Raw genomic sequence first — 6,962 nt, forward strand, 5'->3', positions numbered from 1 at the left:
TCATGTAAATGGGAATGGATGGTCTGGCAAGGAGCTGTGGGAGTTCTTCAGTGCCAACACAGATCCCCCCCTACCCTGGACAAAGTGGTTTTGGTTGATGTTCTGCTTGTGGTGTGGAGGCAGGGACAATTCAAGATCACCAGGAGCTGCCAGCTGGACACCAGCTGGCAGGACACCTGGAGATGGGGAGCTCAGCCTCTTGCTTTGGCCCTGGTGTCTCCAGGCTGAGTATGACAGTCTCCAGGGCCAGAGCATTTCCTTACAGGACAGCAGTACTTTGCTGTTTGCAGGTCTGGAGAAGCCCAGGAACCCAAGGAACACTGAACAGCAGGGAAGCTGAGAAATGTTTGCTTGCTCATGGAAGTTTCCAAAGCCTCTTCTGGGAATTACCCTCCTCTGCTGTTGCCTCGTGTTCACTCACCTCCTATTCCCACCTTCTGGCACACCGTTTTTGTTTTCCTTTTGTTTCCTGGCTGTAGAGACGTCCTTGGGTATTATCAGCATCTCTCTCTGTTTGGACTCATCCAACTGTTTTGCCTTATTTTCATACTTTTCCTATCATCACGCTTACCCAGGGGCATGGAGAAATCTCCCCTGCTTTCCAATCCTTGGAGTCACAGCTGGGGGCAGACCATTGGCCCCAGGGCTATTAGCATGCAAGAAAACCAGTGGTCAGGGAAATGTCTCCTGGGGCAGTCTGTGGAGATGGGGACATGGTCACAGTACCCGGTGGGTGTCCTATAGGTACACACAGCTCTGGTCCTCCCAGGCCTTCCCACATGGTCCAGCTGGGCCAACCCCCTGCAGGGAGGGATGGTGAGAGCCTGCACGTTCTTCTGCTGGTGCTCATCCTTTGAGGGAACTGTGTTAGAAGGCTTCCTGCCTTCTCTGAGTCATGTCAAAATCAGTCCCAAATATTCTCTTTGAAGCTCTTCACACAGCGCTGAAGCAATCTTGCCTTCAAAGCAGTTGCTGGAAACAGGCAGGCTGCTTAAAAGGCATTTGAACGCTCTCACATCATGTTCAGGCTGTATTAAAATTTTACCGTGCTGTTTCGCACCTCACATGAATCACAGTCGCTCCTGAAAAGCATCGGGGGCTAGAGGGGGAGGGTGGGATGTGTGCAAGGAAGGGGCTTTTGAAAGGGATTATTAATGCACAGAGATGTTTTGGTGTCTGAGAAAGGCCCTGAATGGCAGCTCTGTGCTTTCTTTCTCTGTGCTCATTATCAGTGAAGGGTGTAGCTGCTGAAGAGCTGAACAGAGCGAGGGGAGGACATGGCTGCTGCTCAGGCGGGGATGAGCAGGGGAGAGGACGTGGGAACAGAGGGAGGTGGGTGCTGGCTGTCTCCCTGAGAGGCAGTTTCAGGTTACGAGTTCAATGCCTGCCTGCCTCCCTTTGGGAGGCTGCAATACGGCAAGTCGGCAAGTCGTTTCTTGATGTGCAAACAATTAAAAAGAGGGTGTGTGAGTGTGGAAGATGGAGAAAGCAAACACCTCCTCTGGGATCTGGCTGTCTCTGCAGCTGCTCACCTAAGGCACCTCTTGCGGAGGGAGTTTCACACAAGAAAAATAGCTGGGGGCATCAGGTTACTTTCAGGATAGAGTTTGAAAGACTAAGAGGTCTGCCTAGAACCTCAGGGTATAAAGGGTATTCCTCACTCTTTTACACAGGTATAGAGTGGGTCTCTTGGGTCGTATCAGGGTTTACAGATGTCCTTTTGGTGTTCCCCAGGGTTGCCCTGTAATAGTGGAGAGAGGGCTGCGTGGGGAGGCAAGGGGTCAGGGTGCCTTTATTCCCCTCCCAGCAGCATCCCTGGGCACAGGGAGCATATTTCCTGCAGTGATGGCCTGCCCCGGGATGCAATCAGGCTTAGTTTTCTTCAGGTTTGACATGGTCTCCCGAGTTCTGCAGATGTCTGCTGGGTCCTTCAGCCTTGTTTTCTGGAGAAGGTGTGTTCCAGTCCCCAAGGCAAGGAAGTGCATGTCTTTGCCTCTTCCTCTCGCCTGAAAATTCCCTGACTCCCTGCACCATCCCAGCCTCGTTGCAAATAGGCTGCCCAAAGGCGCTTGCCCTCCTGCAGACTCACATAGCCAGGCCTCCTGGGCAGGTGGAGAGGCCAGGAGAGGAGTCAGACATTTGCTGGTGGGGTGGGAAGTGCCTCCTTCCAGCGCTCTGGAGGCTGGGGTACTGCAAGGAGTGAGCAGCTGGGCTAGTGTGTGTTTCCATGCCAGCCCTCTGGAGATGTGGGCACACAGGGCTGACAGCACTTGCTGCCTCTGTGGGTCAGGTGCTGGCACAGGGTCTGCCTTGACAGGGCAGATCCATCACATGGCAGATGGATCAAGGATGGACGAAACCTTGGTCCAGCTCCTGACAGGGGAGGATGCTTTTCTATTTCTGCTCACTACCTATTCACTCCAGATCTAGGAAGCAGAGGGGGAAGCCTCTGTTTTATTTTTTTCAAAGCTAAATTTCCATTCTTCTTTGCCTGTCTCAGTGAGCCAAGCATCAAACCAAGGGCTCTATATATCCCCTGGGAATAAAATGCCCCTCAAAATAAGTACTATTTCTTTCTGCTGAAGCTGAAATGTGCTGTCTGCCTTATCTAAAAATAGAGGCAGGGGAGCAGAAAGAAGATGCACACAGCCTGCTGCCACTCCCTCTGTCCTGCTTGATTTGCCACTGCCCCTCATCATACTGACGCCTGTCACTCTGCTGACAGCATGAGAGACAAACACCAGTTTGCCTTGGCCAGAAAACTTGCCTTGCAAAGAAAAAAAGCCAGCTCAGGGCTTTTCACTTGGAGAGAAAGAGAGTGAGAAGAATAGACTTGAAAGCAAATTCCCATGGTTTTTTTTTTTGCTTAGGGTGAGAGCTTTTCCCACGCTCCATTGGAAAGAGTGCAAGGAGCAAATGTTTCCCAGTGCCTGCAAACACCAAACACTGCTGAGGAGTAAGGAAAAAAGCCAGTCTCATTGGAGAGAGGCAGAAATCAGCGGTGTGCACTCCTGCAGTGCCTTGTGCCTGTGTGTCTGCTCATGCCAATGGCTATTCCAGACCTAGCTATGTTTTCTGGCTGTGATGGGAGTGTCAGACCCTGGAGTACTCTGACATGAGGGCAGGTGGTGTTTGCTGTCTCCCACAAAGCTGCTCCACAGTGCCAGGGCCTGCTGCTTCTTCTGTGAGAGTCCCAGATACTGAACTGAGAAGAGGCCGATGGGTTTATTTCCCAAGTTGACACCTGGGGAGCTGTTAGACATTTTTTTGTGTTTGCCTGGCACTGGTCAAGGACTATTGCCTTAGTCTGTGAAACATTTGCTACTCTCTCCAAGGAAGGCTGGGAAAACAAGCCTGTTTCACTCCATCCCCCGGGTCAGTTGCTTTGCCTGGCTCAAGCCCTGTCCCTCATCACCCTTCTTTGGTCTGATTCCTGACTCCTGTCTTCAGAGTCAAGAATTGACTGAAAACTGATCTGAAAAATCATTTAACATCTTGCCCTTTGCCAGTCATCAGCCCAGTCTTCAGGAGCAACCTTTCCCAGAGCACCAAGTGCTTTGGGGCCTCCCCCCATCCTTTCCAAGTCCATGTGCTTTCCACAGAAAGCCAGTGTTTAGCAGCCAGTCTCCAGCAGGGCTGTGCAAAACCCATCCATGCCTGGGAGAGCGTGCCCATGCAACTCGCACCCTGGGAACCGGTTCACCAGCTCTGCAAGCAGAGGCCTGTCTGGTGAGGGAGTCCATGTCTCAGCTCTTGAGGAGCCATGTGTCTTTAAAACACCCCGAGGATGACAGATTTGAGGGCAGCTTTTGGAAATGAGGAACCAGCTGAGGCTGGGGATGCTCAGCAGGCATCCATGAGGATTTGGTTCAGCTTTTCAAGGGGACTCATGCCAGGGGAAGTCTGCAAGCTGCTGCTCACTAAGCTGTTTAGAGGTGTGGGCCCTGCCTCATCCCAAGGTGCTTAGGGGTGCTTGGAAGTCTGTCCTGATAACTGCCCCAGCAGCCTAGTGAGCCTGCTGCTTCTCCCAGCAGCCCAAGTAAAGAGCATTTCCGACAACAAAAGCCCTGCCCAGGGGTCCCAGTTTTAAACACAGCGCTGGCATCCGATTGCTGGTGCATCTCGGCATCTTCTCATCAACGAGAAACGTCTCCTTTGCCCCCCTCCTCTTGTCTTTGGTCTTGCTCGCAGAAAGCCGTGACTGTATCCTGCAAGCGCCCCTATCTGCTCCTGCGATCTCCCTTTGTTTGGCTGCCAGCTCTCTGCACCTGCGTGCATGCCTGCTCTCCCTCCCCGCTGCGGTTAGTCCTTCCCTCTCCCAGCCCATGGGCAGGAAAGCGGGTTTTAGCCGGGTCCAAGGGCTAAGGGGGTGTTTGGCAATGGCAAGCATTCCCACTCCAACGGCAGCTCAGCCGTAAGTGGGATGGCACACGCAGGCAGCTTGGTTATTTGTGAATGAAGCACGAGCTGCTCTGTGATTAACCCTCTGGAGGGATCCTGCCCAGATCTGTCCCGATGGGAGCTGGAATCTCCATGTTTCCTTTGCTAATTGAGCCTGAATTGTATTAGCTAATCCCATCCCCAAATCCCCCAGCTGTCCAAAGCTTACTAAGAGCAACCACACACGCCGACTGGGAGTTTGTGTTTGTCTCCCATTGGGATAGGGATTACTGTGACAAAGTGTGTGTAGTTTTGGAGTTTCGGAGTGGGGTTTTTCTGCCTTTTTTTTGGGGGGGGGGGGGGTGGTGGGGGGCGGCTGGGGGAGGAGGGAGATTTTTTGCTTGGCAATCTGTAGCCAGCTGCCATAATCACTATCTCCCAATCCACAGAGAATATGCATCATAAGAAAGAAGACATTGTCATCAAGTGATGACAGGTGATGTAGGACCAGAGTAAACGGATGCTGTGTGCTCCCATGGTCCGCTCTCTGTCATGGTGCCCACCCCCAGGTTTGTTCCTTTTCTTGCAAGGATTGCTGGGACAGGATAAGTTGGAGGCAATGACCTGCCCAGCCCTTTTCCAAGAGTGTGCTCCAGATTACCACCAGACTCTACATCAGCATCACCAAGACCCTTTGAGTTATGGCAAGAAGCAGATGAAGCCCCTGGCCAGCATGGGCTCCAAGTATTCACCAGCTACACAGGGAAAGGAAACAAGCTGAACAGACCCACTTGAGGGCATTCCCTGTCCAGGAGGAACTGCAACAGACAGACCACCAGCCCAGAGAAGCCTCTAGAGACCTTGCTTGAATGGAAGGAGGAGGTGCTCTGCTACAGTTTCATCTCTTAAAGAGAAGCAGGGACTGAGTCATTAAAATCTTATCTATGTCATCCTCATTTGCTTGAACTTTTCTAGCTTCTTCTCCCACCCAAACTACCTCAAGAGAGAGCGGGGACTGGAGCAGCTGTGGGAGTCCCTGGCCACAGCATACAAAGCCCACTTGTTACCAGCACTGTCATATGCCTCTCTGCTCCCTCCCCCTTCCCAGCTCCACCACAACCGCTGCATCCCAACAGCACAAGCCGGGCATCCATCAAAAGGGCTATTATCCCATGATTTCTTAACAGCCACTGTAGCTCTTGGGTATGGAGAACCAAGCTCCCCCTTTGACACAGTGCCCCGAGCTAAGGAATAGCAGTGCCTGTCGCTGGCTGGCATTCTGATCTGCAGATTGTCACGGAAGCCAGGGTGGGATGGGGAGCTGCTGCCTGCACACGGGGTTGGGTTAGCAATTTAGGCCTTCCCTCCAGCCCTACAAGCTAGACAGGTCCAACAGAGTTCATGCTTTTGGCCTCCAGATGTTAGCAGTGAGGGTAACTCCCATGGAGGGCGGCTAAGAGACCACATCCTTCATTCTTTATGGCTGGTGCTTTTAATCTGCTCTTCCTGGACTGGGGGAGAAAAAGGGCACAGAAACAGTCACCAACCTCTGGAGTAGGCAAAGGGTCTGTGGTGCATGGAGAGGCAGCTTCCAGAGATGTGCACATGGACTCAGGCAACTTCTGACTGGCACCGGGCACTAACATCCCCAGAGCCTGCTGGAGGGTGCCCCTTGGCCCTTTCGCCCCACAGGCAGTAGGTGCTGGCACTGGTTGTCCCTGCCTCCATCACAGGTGCCTTTTTCTTGCTGCATATGAACAGGCAAACTGGTGGCAGCACAGACAGTGCCACCTCTTCCACACACACAAGATCTACCAGCTGTGACACCATGGGCAAGGCTGGAGTCCTGGCAGGGATGGGCAGACACCCCAGCACATCAGGGACCATGGCCAGGAAGAGATCTGTGCACCACAAGTGGAAACTCAGATTTGTTCAACCACACAGCGGAGACCATAACTGATAAAAGGTATCACCATTTTCCAGTTGCTGGGTATTTTTAAGTCTCTTGGAGTAAAAAACACTACTGGCACCAGCAATCTTGGTAACTGGGCAACTTTGCTGGTCATGAGTGATACTGAATCCATCTCCAGAGGGCTTTGCTTCTTTTGTCTCCCCACAGAGACACTCATTGTGGGTTTGTGCTCTTTGCCTGCCTGCTCCCAAGGGGTTACTCTTACAGATGACTCTTTGAAAGCAAGACTCAGTGATGGCCTGTCTCCCTTCTGCCAGTGAGGGATGGCACTTGAAGCTCCAGTCATCCTAAAGTTTCCCTTTGTGCTGTCAGGGCTGCTCTGAGCCATGTGCCTCGTTGTGTGACAGTGTTCTGGAAAACAATACATTGGGAGACATATGGCTGGCTAGGATATGTAGTCATGTCTTAGCAGGCATTGTGTACTGCTTTCCACTTGAAAGGGCTTCTTTTCTGCCAGTTCTCTTGGACATTGAGAAAATACCAAAACTGGACAATGATGAATACTGTACTGAGGAAACCACGTGGCCTTACAGACACGTAAAATCCATCACACTTGGTCTCAGACCTTACGGAATAATTGTTTTATAAAAACTAGAGGTTGTTCAATTTT

Source organism: Agelaius tricolor, unplaced genomic scaffold (assembly GCF_023055355.1).
Source record: "Agelaius tricolor isolate 1412-34295 unplaced genomic scaffold, bAgeTri1.0.p SCAF_8, whole genome shotgun sequence".
NCBI lineage: Eukaryota > Metazoa > Chordata > Aves > Passeriformes > Icteridae > Agelaius > Agelaius tricolor.